General features: G+C 39.5%; 1 long non-coding RNA gene across 2 annotated transcripts in view; it reads right to left on the reverse strand.

Moving 5' to 3' along the window:
* Positions 1-15,324, reverse strand: part of LOC137182695 (uncharacterized) — a 118,796-nt gene extending 103,472 nt beyond the window's left edge. For both annotated transcript variants that reach the window (XR_010928359.1, XR_010928360.1), the window contains exon 1: positions 15,199-15,324. This is a non-coding gene — a long non-coding RNA (uncharacterized lncRNA). The remainder of the gene's footprint in view (positions 1-15,198) is intronic.
* Between the last annotated feature and the right edge of the window lie 3,210 nt (positions 15,325-18,534).

The following is an 18,534-nucleotide window of genomic DNA, read 5'->3' on the forward strand; positions in this document are numbered from 1 at the left end:
TCTGATAAATGAACCAAACAAAGAGACAACTACAAAGAATTTGTGAGACAATTAGGCTGCCTCATTTTAAGTACATGGGTGCCACAAGTATGCCTTGAGAAAATTTATTTACATGAGAGTCTTAATGTATACAAAAACCTTCAGATTCAATAAAAACTTTACATTGTTACCAATTTAACATTGAAATTGTGCGTCCAGTAGGAAACATTGATATTGTTAGACCTTAGCTGATTACAGACCTGTCCGAATCAATGATGTATCCTTGGATGAATCGGCCATAACCATCTAGGAGCATGTGTGAATCTGTATAATCACTGTATCTTCTCGACACTTTATTGTATGCGTCCGTGTGTGTGTGTGTATGTCCCTAATGCATTTGTGTGTGTGTATGTGTGTGTAGAGAGGTAAGTATCAGAACACACTCCTCTTGTCACTCGCTGTTCGCTGCATAACACAGACATTTTCCATTCTGTCAGCGCAAGCAGCGAGCACACTGGCTCCTTCTAAACTCAGCCGCCACTTCATTAAATGACTTCAGACTCTTGGCAGAGTCAGTGGGAAAAGTCTATATTAACTGTGTGTGAGATCCACGGGGTGACCAACAAAGGCCATAGTTGTTCCTCTACGCTGGTTGCTGCTCAGGGGAATTCTGGGGCCTATCGGGGTACCCCTCCGCTGGGCCCTGTGCCCCATTTGTGTCTCACAAATGCTCTTGTTTCTTCTTCTTCTTCTCTCTTTCTTTCTCTCTCTCGGACCTCACATACATATACACCCAGACACAAATAAACACACAAGGATGTACACCAGGGTCACATAAAGCTTTGCTGACCTTTGCCCTACTTTCCAGGAAATAGTGCTGGGATTGTGAGTTACTGTAAATTAGTGAGTGTAAGAGTTGAGCCAGTTGGTGGGGCACAGTTTTGACATCACTGTGCATGGTGCAAGATCTAGCCCAAGTTATGAGTTTCATGGTAGGGGGGGGGGGGCGAAATAAGGGGGACTGTATGTGTTTAGACTGGAGAATGAAGCAAAGGATAGGGGTTGATGTCTCCTCTCACAGTCCAATGCGATGGCTGGCTCGTTTGTTTACAGCAGGCTCAGATGGAGAGAGGCAGCCTGATGGTACCTAATGGCCAGGAGGAGAAGCTGGCAGCTGAATCAAACCATTTACTGTTGCTCAGCCAGGTCAAAGTGCTGGGTCATTTGGGAGCAGATGGGCAGAACAGCCAGTGGATCAGACACCACAGTACTCAGTGCTTGTGTATTTTGTAATGTAAAGTGAGAAGAAAAGTTTTGTAAGCAAAAATTTCAGCATTACAGAATTCTCAAAGCTTGTTTTCCAAAAGCAAGAAGCCAGAGTACAGGGGTAGGCGTAGTACAGTAGTTCAAGGTTGACCCAGGAAGTTGGTTTATTAACTGTAATGAAAGTTTACAACAGACAATGTGTTTAACAATTTCAGTTTTTGTTTTTACCACTTTCTCTTCCAAATAAATTTGACTAACCTGGTGACTAACAGTGACTTGCCCTGTTGGATCCACTTTTAACTATGTTGCCCTGTTCTGAGATTTCAGCATTTTTTTGAATCAATGGCCAGAGCTATAAAAGTAAAACCAAAGTTGAAATAAACCATTGTTTTGCTTAAAGGTAAACCCTTTTTGGGTGCACTAATTAAAATTCAGGACAACATACACCCTACTGTATATCAAATACCGGCTGATTACTTCTGAATGTATAAACTTACACTCACATGTCAAAATCCTGCATCACACATGCAAGTGAAAATTAACATGCTGCGAATGTGAAAATTTTGGGTGCACCTGTGTGAGTGACACTTGAGTTCTCACACCTGAATTGGCAAAATATATGTATTTGCTAAGATCACACACTAAAGAATCTGCTGTTGAATCTTTTATCTCTCGTCTTTTTCTTATTAGAAAAAGACGAGAGATAAAACAGTTTACAAAACATTCAGGTAGCAGGTGTCAGGTCATAGCCTATCAGCTGTGACTTGGCTGATGGGGCGTTTGTGTGCTCTCTGCAAGCCGGTGACTGTACTCAGCCAAAGATCATTTGTGAAGGAAGAACGTCCACTCTGTAACACTACTGTACGATCACAAGTGGACTGAGTATTTTTACAGATCCAACAACACCAACAGAGTGGTATGTCATCCCTAGTAAAAATATCTAGCTGATAGTGTCATCAAGTTCAGGAGTCGCATTCTCCCAGTTAAACTTTCCTCCATATCATATCATATCATATCATATCATATCATATCATATCATATCATATCATATCATGTCATGTCATGTCATGTTATGTCATGTCATATCATATCATTAATTTAAGTTTATCACCTTAATAGTTTTGAAACAGGATCTTCAGTATTTGCATCAAGTAATTTGAGAAAAAAATGTATGCCAAATTTAGTAGGCTACACCTGTTATTTCAATGTGCCAGATATCTTTTTCATTCACGTGGCATATCTTCTGCTGCTATGTATATATCTATTTTCATTGTGTATAGTGAGCATCTTTGGCACAAAATCCATGCATTAATGAAGCACAATGCATTCCTATCACAAGTTCATCCTATGTTTCAAAGTTCTTTAAAAAATCAAAAGAAAACAAAAAAAAAAACACAGACGACCCTAAAAATAAAAGGCAGCTTAGAGCCCTGCTACTGTGGGTTTTATAAAAGAGATGTTATCAACAATTTCCAGAAACCTGAATATGTTGTATCAGAAAAGTATTGTATTGGCCTTGGATACCCATTATTAAAGGATTCCAATAGGGGCGAAAAAAAACTTGATCAGGACATCCCTACATAAAATACAAAACAATAAAAAAAAGGCATAACCAAAAAGAATAAACTTTAAAACTCTGATATTGGTAGAAGCCCAAAAAAATCTAGTATGAGTGTGGCTTTTCATTAAAACTTTATACTCTACAGTAAATAAGACCTATTAGAGTCTAATACAAACTAGAACTATATAATGGTGGACACAGTAGAGTAGAAGTATCAAGAGAAAGACAAGCACTGAAGTGTGGGAAAGAGGAGAAAAAAGTATTTAGATGAAGAATCCTTGCTCAACCACAAATATTATTACAGCCTCATCTGCGGTTTCACACCTGTAGACAAATATAAAGACAGATGCAGATATGGACTGAATTCTCATACTAATGAATAAAATATACCCACACAAGCTCAAGCATGAGAAAAGCTGAAACCTCTAATAATCCACCAGATCTATATTGAGAAAGGTGTGAAACAGCAAACAACAACAGAAAACTGCTGCCACACCAGACACCACAGTTGTACAGACTGACTTGATATACATGTTTGTGAGGGACCTAGCTCTGCTGTGACCTTTACCCATTTTGGTGGATTTATTTGTTCTAATTAAGCAGGTTAAGGCCACATGCCTTCACAAATTAAGTCATTTGTCATGATGTGACATGTTGGAGGAGGAAAGGCCAATTACCATCTGAAAAAAGAGCAATTCCTTCAATATCGGGAGGTGAAGAGTCTGTCAGAGAGGGTTAACGTTTACACACACACGTAATGAAAGAATGCAAATTAGGGTAACATGCATGCATGCTGCCTATATACCAGTGTTCCCACTATCTGTGCCAATGTTGGTACAAGACATTTCTTCATGCTTTGTGTTCAAACTTCAAGTGCATGTATGTTTAGTCTACATCCACGTCCACTTTGATGGACAATATGAACTGTCTGCACTATACAGTATGTGAGGTCCTGGTACACATTGTCTTGTACCTATAATGTCACTCTCACATTGTGTAACTGTCCTGTTACACAATGTGTCAACAACCAGGTCAAACTAGTGCATCTGCTGTACTTGACAAAAAAGACAAAATACAGTTCTGAGAAAGAAATATACTGCCGGCCAACTAAACACAGCTTACAGCATGGCTTTGGGGTTGAAAATAGTCCACAATGTCTAGATCAACAGAGGCTGGAGCCAGCGGGGGCTTGGAGGTGGACTGAGGCAGCCCAGTGAGAGGCCTCCTCCGCCAGCCTGGATAAACACAGTTAGCTGGGGAACTCAGATTGTTTCTCCTCCTGTAATCCCACACACTGGAACCTCTGTGCATGTGCAGTGTAGTAATGAGAGTGAGTACGTGTTTATGTGTGAGGGCTTCAGAGGGGTGCGTGGGTGCGTACTGTATGTAAGTTTGTGTGTAAGTGTGCATGCACTACTGAGCCGCATGGAGCATGTTAAGGATACAAGGATGCATACAAGCACAAGTGTAACACTCCCCACGCTGCTATATTCATTCATAACTTTTCGTCCTCCTCAAACACAAGCTCCAAGGTTCCTTCACGTGTTCACTGACTGCCATACACTAGCATACATGTGATAATACAATTCAGACCAGAGTTCATTGAAGTTCACCTTTCATTGGAAACTCTTCATCAAGGGAAGTTTACTTTCAATTAAATACACCACGAAAAACGTCCACACACGCATACACACAGCCACTAACCTTCAAGTGACTCCCAAGCATCCTGAGCCATCCACCACATTACACAAGGAGATTCAGAGTACAAAATGAAGGAATAACACCAGGCAACAATATGGCTCAGTTCTTTTCACCATGGGGTTTCACTCTGAGAAATGTTTAGAGTTTCAAAATACTACATCCTTCCTACAGTATATGAGCATTCTGAATAGGGCTCTCTGTCTCTAATTGGCTCCTTTTACCTTTTTTATCAGTGATGGCTTCTCTCTCTCTCTTCCCCTCTCTCTCTCTCTATCGTGCTCTGTCTCTCTTAAAAACACACACATACAAGCACACACTACATTCCCGTCTAATCCACATCCATCCTCTCTGTGGAACACACTCTAGATTGGTTTTGCTTCTAGTATAAACTTCCAAGTTGAGGTCAGACTTTGGGGTCACTGAGGCCTGCAGAAGACCATGTAGCTTGACTTCAAAGAGAAACAGGCCTAAGCAGGAAAGCTAGCTTGTTAGTCCTTTCTCTGCCCTTAGTTGCACCTCTCACTTCTCCTACTGTATGTGTCTGTTTCCTATTGTTATTGCCTGATAGTCAAGGCTCTGCTCGCTAGCTGCTGCATTCAAAATGTACTCTGACTTTTATATATATATATTTGTATATATACATACGCAATGTAATACATAAAATTATATCTTTCTTCTTTTCTTGGTTGTTGGTCTTCATTAGCCTCTAAACATCCTTTGGTGTCTCAGGTATTGACGCTATGCGGTGAAGATATTTCTTGATTTTGTATGGAAATGTGTGGTACCAATCTACTGACAGGCATAGTAAGGACTAGTTTAACTGCTGCAATGATTCATCTGTACAAGCTGATTAGGGCTGGGTATCGAACCTCAATACTATTTTGGTACTGGACAAAATGCGTCCGTAACACAAAATTTCAAAATCTGTGCCAAGTATCAAATGCTGGCATTGAATGCTTAATCAGTTTCTTAATCTTGTTTACTTATTCTTAGATCAGATAGTTCAATTAAATCTACATCTGATAATTTAAGACTGAATTTATTTGAGCAAAGTTTTTCTATGGCTGCTTGTATTTAGACATACATTTAACATTAAACATTTGAGAACTCTGGCTTCTTTTGTTAAAGAAGAAAAGAGAGATTTTGTAGAAAAATTAGTTTGTACTTGTCAAAGTAATATAATGAAAAAGTCTAATACTCAGGTACTCTAATATCCAAAACTTTCAAATGATCAGTTGTAACAATTATATAGAAAAATCTTTTATTGCAGTGCAAATTACCTTAATAAATTCTATATTTCATTTGGTCCTACAACTGAAGCTGATGGATGCTCTTGTCACAGACAACCATGTCACAGTGAGGTAATGTTTCTTACTGAGTGTACCTTTAAACACTCAGTTTTTGATTTCATCAGCATGACTTTTCTGCTATCTAGTGGTGATAGATGAGAACAACAGCTGTGTGTATTATACATATTAAAGGGTAATGCCAATGTTTTCTGTGTACATGTGTATACACAGTGTATATGTAAGTGCCCACGAGGATTCATCAAATGTGTGACATTTTATTTTAGCATTAATAAAATACTGTGAAGTAATGTATTGTTCATCCATCAATGCCAGAGCCTTTCACTTGATCAGAAAATGTGCCTGACACACATCAAAAATGCAGAAAGAAATTGGGCCCATATGTCAGAAATGTTAATGTTACATACTATTATATAAACAGATGTGTTTTCTAGTCAAATTTAGATAGTCTTGTCTAACATAACTTTATACACTAAATATAGAATTAGGTAATGAGAATGTAGTGGGAACTCTTAAAAACAACCTTTACTTATTATAATGATCAATCAACCTAACCTAAGTCAATATGCATCAAGTTGATACAATATTGTTGTATTGACAGTCAGAAAGATGTGTCTAATTATAATAATAATGATCCTAATTACATGATTATTAATCATAATCATGATCCTAAATCAAATCAAATCAAGTTTATTTATAAAGCATATTTAAAAACAACCAGGGTTAACCAAAGTGCTGTACAATAAAAATAACAAAAATAAAATAAAATAACATAAAACTGTGACAGCAAAACAGGAGTGCAGATAACATAATAATATTTTCCCATAAGCACACACAAATAAATAAGGAAGAGTTGGAAAAAAAAACAAAAATAAAAAAAACCCAGAAGAGTAAAACATGTGGGTCTTAAGTTTAGCCTTAAAAGTGTCTACAGACAGGGAACACTTAATTGAAAATGGTAAACTGTTCCAAAGCTTTGGGACTGCTACTGCAAATGCACGATTGCCCTTATCCCTTAGCGTCGATCGAGGAACAGCCAGGATAAGCTGGTCTGAGGATCTGAGAGATCTGGGGTTGGAAAGGGGGCAGAGGAGTTCAGAGATGTACTGAGGCGCCAGGCTGTGTAAAGCTTTAAAAACAAATAATAGAACCTTAAACTCAGTCCTGTACTTGACCAATGCAGGGATGCCAGCACAGGTGTGATGCTGTCTTTCTTCCTGCTACCAGTTAGGAGTCTAGCAGCAGCACTCTGCACTAGCTGTAAGCGAGACAAGGATGACTGGCTAATACCCAAATAAAGGGCATTGCAGTAATCCAGCCGAGAGGAAATTAAGGCAAACGGTTTAGTGATATTTCTTAGCTGGAAAAAGCAACCTTTCACAATAGTGTTAATTTGTTTGTCAAATTTTAAAGCTGGATCGAAAATGATACCAAGATTTCTGGCATGGGCATGAAGATTAGGTGCTGGGGGCCAAAAGTGATTAGTTATACCCTCGATGGAGTTGGAGGGACCAAATAAGACCACTTCTGTCTTACTATCATTTAATTGAAGACAGTTTTTGCCATCCAATATCTCACATCCTGGAGGCAGTCAAGGAGGGACCCAACTGTGTTGTTATTATTATAATCAGGTTCTAATGGGAAGTATAGCTGAGTGTCACCTGCATAGCAATGGTAGGAGCTATTGTATTTTTTGAAGATAGAGTGTAGAGGGAGCATGTATAAGGCCAATAATATGGGCCCTAAAATGGAGCCTCAAGGTACTCCACAGGTGATGGTAGCAGACAAGAGGAGCTTTCCAGTTTTGACAGAAAAAGATCTATCTGTTAGGTGGGAGGCAAACCACTGGAGGGTGCTACCTTGAATACCGACCTGGTTCTTGAGACAGCTCAGGAGAATAGTATGGTCAACTGTATTGAAGGTGGAGCGAAGGTCCAGTAGAATAAGAATGGCACATTTACCAGAGTCAAGAGACAGCAGTAGATCGTTGAAGACTATAAGTAGAGCTGACTCAGTGTTGTGATGTGCCCTGAAGCCTGACTGAAATTTCTCCATAATACTGTTATTTTCTAAAAAGGACAAGAGCTGAGAATAGACATTTTTTTCCATGACTAGATAAAAATGGCATCTTTGAAATAGGCCAGAAATCATCAAGGTTAGGATTTTTAATAATGGGATGTACTACCGCATGTTTAAAGAAAGAGAGAACAGAACCATTTGCCAGACTACTGTTTAGGATGAGTGAAATTGTAGGATCTACAGTGTTGAACACTTCCTTCAGCATGCATGCAGGGAGAATGTCCAGAGGACAAGTAATCGGCTTAGTGTATAAGACTATGTCTTTAATATGAGCAAGAGACGCAAGCTCAAGCTTAGGACAGCAGTGCAAGGAGGGAGGATGGAGTTGGCAGGAAGTGAAATAGCAGATCAGATGTTATCAGTTTTACTTGTGAAAAAAAAAGGAAATTCATCACAAGTGACTGTGGTTGGCACAGGGCAGGTAGTAGCAGCAGGGTTTAGGACTATTAATTGTGTCAAAAAGTACTTTGGGAGAGTGGGAATTTCTGGAAATAATATCAGCAAAGTCTTTTGACCACGCAGCTTTAAGGGATTGCTGATAATTAACAAGACAGCTTCTCATCATGTCATATGAGACTTGAAGTCTGTCTTTTTTCTATTTTCTCTCTGCTTTCCTACGTAATTGCCTAAAAGTGCAGGTGTCATCATTGAGCCAGGACTGAGTTTTAGTTTTAGGTTTTCTGATTTTGAGTGGAGCAACAGAGTCCAAGATGTCACAAGCAGTCAAGTACACAAGATGTACACAAGTAGACTTAAATCGGGTGATTATCTCCTCTGTGCTCAGGCAGGAAGAACAGGCCTCGATGTTGCAGGATACGGAAGAAGCTATATAAACATCAGAGAATTTGCTAGCAGTAGAAGGGTTTATTGTGCGGGAGTAAGAAGCAGGTAATTGAGATTTGGAAACAGTATGGAATATGGTGGAAAACCTGATGCACAGATGATCTGAGATCCCCATCTCCTCCACAGCGAGAGGGAATGGTCAGACCAAGCGTAAAAACTAAATCTAGTGTGCAAATATACATTACCTATTCATCAAGAAGGAGTACTCCCTATTACATCAAGTTATACTCATCTAACGCACGTAGATGGTGTGACTTCATTTTGCAGAACTCATCCTGACCACTGGAGGTCAGAGTTTTACCATCTATGAACTAAACCCTAAAATCATTGCCACATTAATTACATTCTCTCCACTGGAATCAACAAACTGAAAACGTCAGAATCAACATCCAAACAGCTCAAGGGGAAGCTTAATCCAATACAGCTTCTTTTGCAATTAAATTAAAAGTCACCATTGTTCCAGCACCATTTGATTTTCACATACAAGGATGAGCACAACATTGTTTTGGGACCTAAAAGCTGTTCCAATAAACAGAAACCATAAAACAGAGTAGTTAAAGTAGAAGAGACATTAATGATGATGTGCTGCTAAAAATGGCAAGAATTATTAGTCATTTATCTAGCTTTAATGTCCTATTTTATCACAACTAATGAAAAAAACATTTTACCAAGAAAATTATTCTTCCTCTTTTTTTAGAAAGTGTCTGAAACAAGAAACACTTCTGAAACTGAGTACTATATGACTTTTTTTTTAGTGTGGGTGTATGTGTATTTGTGTATCTACGTGACCTGTATGTAACGGATGTAGAGATCGTTGACAAGATAAGTTTAAGTCTACCCAGCAGACTTTGTGACACAACAACTCTGATGGTAAATTTGGGAAATGCATTGACATGCCTTGACGTAGGCCCTTTGGGGGATTTTAAACACTACAACATTGCAATGTAAGCGGCTGATATGCTACCTATGATGAGCAAGACACACCTTAAAACAGCTGTGATGTCTGACTTACTGTACAGACTACCCGAAAAAAGCTTTTTTGTACCATGGACTGCAAAAAAAGAAGAAAAAAAGTCATGTTTCTACTTCACTGATCACTTTACACACATGACAAGCTTCAGCTAGCATGCAAAGGCAAACATTGTGCTACTTTTCATAATGTAAAGCTGTGAATTAGAGTAAACAAATGCACTCTGTAAAAATATACAGCAACAAATCTGTGCTTAAGTCAATGGATCATAGTGCTACTAAGAAACCAAGCTTTTCTTTTGGTTGACATTTGCGGAGTGAAACGTGCACACATTCTTGCAGCAGTTAAGTTAGTTTAGCAAATTTATCCACACCTGGTGTGTGTAAAATTGCTGAAAATTGTTTTTGTGCCATTGTGGCTTTAATATGCTGAATGTAAAAAGGCTCCTTACTGAAAACATTACTGAAGCTTAAGATACCAACAAATAAACAAACAGCAGAAAACAAATATACAAATGGCTGTAATATAACACGCAGACGGCTCATTTGACACAGATGCTTTTATGTGTAACTGTAAGTGCATTCCTACAGTATGTAATCTGCAATGCCAAGAAAGGATGTTCTTCCTGCAGAGCAGCTGCAAAATCTCACAGTTGATCCTGGTCCATTTCTATAGTAAACACATCCATACACATAATCTGACACTGCTCTGTCTTCTCCTCCTCCTCCTCCTCCTCCTCCTCCTCCTGCTGCTGACATCCATTAAAGAACTGTTTCATTTTCAACCTTTTCTCTAAGTTCTTGTCATAGACTGACTGACTGTCTATATTCTTTTTTCTTAAACTCTAGGACGACTATGCAATGTCCCACATCCTTAGTGGAGCTGATCAGTAGCAAGAAAAAACTTAAGCTTGACTCAAGTTTGGTTGGCAGGTTTTGGTTTTAAGTGGCAGAGAGAATGATTTTAGGGTAATAATAAGTCTTGTATCATCTGTAGTAGTATATGAGAGATGAATGGAGCACTCCTACAAGATACTTTGCTGAGTTTTTGCTGAAAAATGTAATGGTATATAGAGCCTGAAATGCATGACACAGCAGATGCCATTTTTACACAGAATATGTAATCTCAAACCACTCATTACCAAAGTGGAACCACCAAATCTTGTAACTGTTGCAACAACTTATGTTTATCATTTAAATTGGACAAAAGAGAAGTAAAATAACAGTATTGAGTACAATCAACTACTTGGTCACTCACTCACACACACACACACTATACTTTACCCTAAATCTTTCTGCCACTCTTCTGACACTGAATACAGAAAGATGTTTACTGCATGAATAAACACTTCTCTGCTTTGTTCCTCTTTATGTGGAATCATGTTCTTTCTTTGTGTAGCTCATGGCCATTTTTTTCTCCACATGTATATTGAGACAATTCTGCATTTTTTCTAACAAGAACAACAGTAAACCAATAAAGTTAATTTTCATTGTCATCAAAACTACAATGTATTCTCAGCACAACTGCATTGTGCATTTAAAGCAATCAAACTACCAAAACACTGCGGTCTGTCTGTCTTTGCTGTCGTGCGCCTTGTTTGTGTTAGGTACGTGTGGCAGGAAGTGATGACGTCAGTGTACTTCATGTACGACAGCAACTTGGTTATGTGTGGGAGCAACACAACACGAAAACAAACAATTCTCATCTCACTGCAAGATGTCATCACAACTTGAGATTGCGGACAACCAAACTGAGTTTTTTTTTTCTGCTGAACTCGGGCAGATTATTTAGAAATCTCATCTCTAAATAAATCAGTGGGTATAGTATGCATGATCAGATATAAAACATTACTCACTGAAAAACATTTCTGTCTTTATGTGACTGTAAACTAAACCATATGACACCAAATTACTACTTGTGGGCTCAGCTGTTTGCACAAAGTTCAACACTCTCTGATTCGGATCAACTGAGCCTGTAAAGATGTGAGTTGGACCAATCAGTGGCATATGGGGTGTTTCAAAACTAAGTGTTATAAATATAGTAAAATTATTATGCTGCAACTGCAAGGTCTGTTACTAACCTCAAATTAATTTTGGAACTGATTTTCCCGGATAGTTTCAGAATAATTTGACTGTGTAAATGAAGAATGACTAACCAGTGAGGGGTTTGTACATCCAGTCGAGTGTGTGAAAGGTTGAGTGAAGAACATAACTTGTAATAATCTCTTGATCAAATCATACACCTATCGTGATTTGCCACACCACATTGAGCAAATTGAGAGCTGTGAACTAGATTTTTATCATATGTTTATTAGTTTGGACATGATATCACTGGCTTTGAGGCCCAGCTAAACATTGCAGTTCATGTCAGAGCAACAGTTGAAGTTTTCTCCCCATTTCACAGTGGTAAACTACTTCATACAATCTCATAATAAACAAAATTGGAAGCATCTGTAGACAGAAATGGTTAATATGATATTTATCTTTTTGATAAATGTCCATATCAACAAAATACCCCGTTTGTGAAAATCTTTTCCCATCTGTTTTTGCTTAGCTTTTTGTTGTATCTTTATAAGCATATTGCTTTTAATCATGTAACACTAGCAGTATAGAGGAAGCAACTTACTATTCAGTGATCCTTCCAAACCACTAATTTTGCTCTTTGGAGCAATTCATCCAATATGTCTTAACCTCTTCCACTCCCGCCCCCCTTCTTTAGACCCATTTTTTGGGGGGACAGCAGATCTTTAGGGGGAGACAGCAGGTCAACAGTATATGCCACATAGAAGTGGTATACATCACCTGAAAGCTGGGAACCTGAAGATTAATTTGAGAGGCAGCTCAGCACTGTGGGTCAAGTTTTTCTAGTAATAAATTTGTAATAAATACAAAAGTTTAGAGTGTGTAAGGGCTTAGAACATTATGATGGAAGTATATGATGGCCATTCACGTGCTCAGTTATGTCTCATAAGTTGTTGCAGCAATATTTAATTTGATACCATTTGTTACACAGATTTTTGACCACTCAAGAATTGATAAAAATTGCCAGAAATCCCTCCAATATACCACATTAAGATACCAAGACCTTAAGGAACACCATAGGAAAATTCATGCTGTGGTTTCGTATCAAAAACTTTTAACATTTGGAGATTTCTATAAGAATTGCATTTTTTGGCGATTGGATGGCGAGTACTTCTGTTCTGGAAATTACTAAGACACCCCTTATTGTCAGAATACCTAGGAAAGCCATACATCCTCTTGATGCCCGAGGTCTCTAGTATGTGGTTATACAGTGTCATGATGCTATGATTATCCTCAAGGTCACAATAGGTCATTTTATACAGTGAAGTCAAGTCTCAAAAAATGGTCTCACTACAATGAAATGGCTACTGTGAAGACTATCATCATCACACATAAATACAACTGGGCTTGTCAAATCCATGAGAGTCTCAGCTTTCCAGTCATATCAAATCTATGCAATTCCAAGACTGTTAAGGAACCCCAGTATGCAGAAATATTCAAATACACCATTCTCAGAATAGGCGAAAATAACACATTTATACTGCACTCAAAAAACTGCATAGGATTAGCATAAAGTAGACATGTCTGTAAAGGGGAGACACGTGGGTACCCATAGAACATGTTTTCATTCAGATATCTTCAGGTGTGAGGTCAAGGGACCCATTTGAAAATGACTATGCCAGTTTATCCCTCACCAAAGTTTAGCCTAACTTTGAAGTGTTATTCAGCCCCCTTCCCAACAAGCTAGCATGACATGGTTGGTAGCGATGGATGCCTTAGATCATCTAGTTTCACATGATACCAGTAAAACTGAGCCTGCTGAAAGACAGTAATGTCAGCTGAGGAGCCCAGTGTCCCCAGGGAGTAGAAGAGATATTGTTGCAGTTAAATCTAGCAGTTTACACTTTAACCTCTTTGTCACAGTGTCATTTTAAAACATATCAAGATGCCAAAAGTTGCCGGTAACAGGGCCATAAATACCAGTAATAGAAACCCACTCAAAAGAAATGCGTCACATTTACAGAGAAGTTACAGCAAAGAAACTCATGATTGCATGTATAAAGTCCCCCCTCACCCCCTCCCGCCAAGCCTGAGTCTCTGCCAAAACTTGAGCCAATTCAGTTTCGCAGCCACTCTGACAGGAAGCTTTTCCCTCCCCCTTCTTCCTCAACCCCTCCTCCGGCTAGGGTGGGCGTGCTGAGGGAACACAGAGCATGCAGATGTTGACTTTCCACAACTTAAGTTGTGCCCACATCCGTTTCGTGTGAAGACTTTTGCAACCTATAGAAGGCTGTTCATACTAACAGTAAAACAGCAGGCACCAAAATACAGTATGTCTTCAGTGCAGTACACTTATAGCACCACGCTGAAGCTTAGAAACAAGAACAGGCGAAACAGAAACTTAAAGTCTGCGAGTGAGTGAAAGAGTTTGTGAGCATATAAGTGGGTAAGAGAAAATTCCAAGGAATGTACAGTATGTACTAACCTGGAAAGTTTTAAATAAAAAAGCTCCTATTGACAAGCTTTTGTTTAGCTTTTAAAAACATAATTGTACGCTTCAGCATGAACACTTTTTCCTGTCAGCACCTACCCGCTGAGTCGATGCATTGTGACATTTTCTTGTCTCACCAAGCTAATCACCACTCTGACTCTGCCTCGTAACAGGTCTGTCTCATTCAGTCAGAGGGAAAATGCAGAGCAATTTTCAGGGAACTCTGCTCCATCATTAGCCTGCTCATTGAAACTTCTCAGAAAATCAACCTTTAGGTTTAAACGACCTAGTTCTCTCTACGGCCCATATTCAAACCCAAACACATAATGACTTCCTGATAAAACTGCAAGAAATGAATAAAAATAGTAGACTCCAGACACAGGGGCAAATGTCAGCACACATAGAGATCTTTTTTGCACTGTCAGATTCACTACTAGGCCACTGAGATGGGATCACCACACCCTTAAAAGTCTCCCGATTCGTCTCTTCTATGGATATACTGTCAGTCAAACAGGCTATTGTTTCATTCAGCGGCCTAATTGAGAAACTTTAAGCAAACCAGGCAGTAAAAATCCCGCAGAAACTTGTCCTGTGTCTGCTTGTTTTTGTCCGTTACAGTTCAGGAATTTAACGTTTTAACTGTATAGTTGCTATGACATTCGGTACATTGCGGCATCCTCTAACGTTAACGGTACAGTATACGAACGCTATATCATCTACTTTCACGTATTTTTTTTGTTTGTTTGTAAAAAGTAATAGCTTACACGTTTTCTTCTTCACTTGTTACGCTACATGACAGCTGTTTTGCACCAGCACCGCTACTACTACGAGTCACGAGAACACGCGCGCGCGCGCACGCGTACACACACACACATACACATACACATACACACACACACACACACACAAACGGTCACATAGCACAAACACACAGTAGGCTACAAATTAAAAACTCCGTCCAAACACAACTTTTTTCTCACCTGTTTTGGCACTTTTGGCTCACTTGGCTGCAGCACCGACGCGTCTTTTCATACTAAATACGGCAGATGAGCTTTAATACAACGTGTAAGAGTTGTTTACAAAGTTTCATCGTGGACTCCGATTGGTCTGAGTGAAGTTCAGTCGACGCCCCAAAACCTCGGTCACCGGGCCGAGTCTCAATAAACGCTGTTTCCTGGATTCGTTGCCTTTCTGTAGACTGAAATAAGAGAAGGGCGCGAGCTGCGATAGAGCATTAGGTAATATAGAAAATTAGGTAGGGTAATAATTTATTGATTGATTGATTGATTGATTGATTTTTGCTTTCTTAAGCAAAGGGTTGATCTCTTAAGTTAGTGGTTCTCTAAGTGGGGTCCGGGGAATCCCAGGGGTCCTTGAAGGGGTTCCAGGGGGTCCCCAGCAGAAAGAGGAATAATTTATTCTCACTATAATTCCATCCATAAGTAACACAATGACAGAGTGTATGATTATGTTGGCTGTGGTTTCCATACACTTTCTGTGATAACACATCTAACAGCAAAAATCTTATCAGATGGGGGACCGTGGGACAAAATCAAATAGGTGTGGTCTAATGTGGTCTAATTTGTGTCAGTTTAGGGGTCCTTGACGTGAAAAAGTTTGAGAACCACTGTCTTAAGCTTTTATTTGCAACTCTATGCAGACATACAGTATGGATGTATTAAATGCATCCATGAGAACAGAGAGTTTTCCTATTTTGGCTACTGTGCACCGGTGGTTCCCAGATGCTGGGACCCACCAAGAGGTTGCTCTTAATCTGAGGGGTTGCAATGATTTACAACTTTTTTTTCTCTATTGCTTATGAATTACTGTATTATTTTACATCTCAGGCCAGTAAAGAGTAGGCCCATTCAAACAAAACAGAATTTTTGGTGGAAGTGGCCTCCACACATTGATATATGTAACCTGTGACAAAGGGTTAATAATAGACAAAACTTTGGCTTAAAGGGTCACAAACCTAAAACTGGCCAACACCAAATAGCAAAAAAGTGTTAGAATCTGCCTCACATACATGGGATACATGGCTTGAGGGAATACATTAGTTAGCACCTTTTAATTTTACATTAAAGCTGAAACAATTAGTTGGGTAAGTGATTAGTTGATCCATAGAAAATTAATCAGCAACGATTTTGATAATTGCTCAAGTCATCTTTCAAGCAAAAACACCAAATGTTTTCTAATTCTAGCTTCTCATTTGTGAGGATTTGCTGCTTTCTCCTCAAGATTATTGTTTTTACTTTAGACTAAACAATTATCCAATTAATCTGGAAAATAATCTGCAGATTAATTGATAATGAAAATAATTGTTGGTGGCAGCCCTACTTGACTTGTTCAGTGAACTAAGATCATACACATACCCTCCATGAAGTAGATAATTTGCCCTGTACTAATGCAAATGTATGCAAGAGTTATTCAGTCACAGCAGGCCATGCTAATAGTACTCATTAGTACTTATTTTGGCCTGTCAATTTATAATATCTTATGAAAATTAAACATAACACAGCCTTATGCACAGTGTTTTGAGCTGTCAAGTGAGCAGCCACATATTCTGCTGCAAAACGAAATAGTACTGAGCTGTACGGAAGTACTGTATATCCCAGTGCTCACCACCTTTAGGCGATTACAATTGGAACTGGGAAAATGTATTCCCTATGAATTAAACATTGTTAGAATTATTTCATGTCTAACTGAATATTGCCTATATAACAATAAATCCTATGTCTGTGATTTACAAGCTCACTACTCTATCTAAGGCAGCATCAAACTAGACAGAGAAACAACTATTTCTGATTTCTAGGGAATACCTTTGTAACATTTGTTTGTCTTTATGGCTTCTAATGTATTTTACTGCATGAATGTGCCTTTAAGCAAATAATAAATTGCTATCTTTGCATCTGATGGCTTCCAGTCTGATTCATTGTTATACTTTGAGGGCTTCACTGTTTGCAACTGTATAGTAATTTCCAATATAAACCTTTCAGGTGTGTTCACATATAGAAATCTAATTTTCTCCCCTCTGAAAATGATAATTGCCTACTATCACTTGGAATCATATATGATCACGTGTTAATACACTGAGAAAAATCTACAAGGGACAGACAGACTCTACAGGGAAATAAGTATTAATCCAGTGTTAATCACTTAGCACCTACTGTCTTTATAGTAACCACTGGGTGATCACGTTGAGATGAAACAATTAACTGTCACTTGACTGGTGGGTTCACCTGAAGATGTCACATTAGAATTGTTAAGGATGGACGGGACCACACAGAGAGCCGCATGATGACCATTTTCGACTGTGTGACATCTCATTCCACTGCAACGAGAGCGAAATGGTCTGCAACATTGCTGACCTTCAGAAATCCACCATGGCAGCAGAGCATGTAGGGTTTTCTCTGCCCGCCATCCCACCCAAACTGGTCAACCAGCTTCATGAAGGCTTTTATGGCCCAGCTCATTCGGATCAACCTGCCTTTGTTTTGCCTCCTCCTCGAAGTGTCCTGGAAAGAACCACTGAAAACAGAGTTTTCCTGAGAGGGAAGAGCCACACAGAGATAGGCTGTCCCAGTGTGCCCCTCCTGGAAGAGGCCCTCGCAGCCCTCCTGATTCCTCACTCAGCTGACTGGGCAGCAAGCAGGAAGCCGCAGCCTCCACTAGAGCAGGATATTGTTGGGCATCGTTGTTTTACTCTGCGTACTTCCTTGTTCCCAAAAAGACAGGAGGTTTCAGACAGCTGAAAGACTCTGCATTCTGAACAAATGCATTGCCTGAAAGATGTTCAGCATGCTAACCATCAGGAAATTGCTGGAACTGGTTCAACCAGGCGACTGGTTCACCACCATCGACCTGAAAGATGCTTATTTTTATGTCCAGGTGGTGCTGGAACACAGGATGTTCCAGCATTTCGTCCTCTAGGGGATAACCTACGAGTACAACAGGCTACCTTTTGGCTACTCCCTGGCTCCCCGCATGTTCAGAAAGTGTGTGGATGTGGCGCTGCAGTCTTCTTGTACTTAGACAACCTCATTGTCATGGCTAAGTCCAGAGAGTCGTCCATTTTCCACACTGCTAGGTTGGTGCTGCATCTAACCTGGTTAAGTTTTGCCATCAACTGGAAGAAGAGCCACACCAGCAGGTGGAGTATCAGGGAGTCATGTTCGGCACAGTCAGTCTGCAGGCTGTTCTGTTGGAACAGACAGACAGCCCTGCAGCAGGCAGTCTTTACACTGCAGCAGCGAATGGCAGTAACAGCTTTGATTGCCATGCAGGTACTGGGGCTCATGACGGCAGACCGTCCA

The sequence above is a fragment of the Thunnus thynnus genome, chromosome 5, assembly GCF_963924715.1.
Source record: "Thunnus thynnus chromosome 5, fThuThy2.1, whole genome shotgun sequence".
Classification (NCBI taxonomy): Eukaryota; Metazoa; Chordata; class Actinopteri; order Scombriformes; family Scombridae; genus Thunnus; species Thunnus thynnus.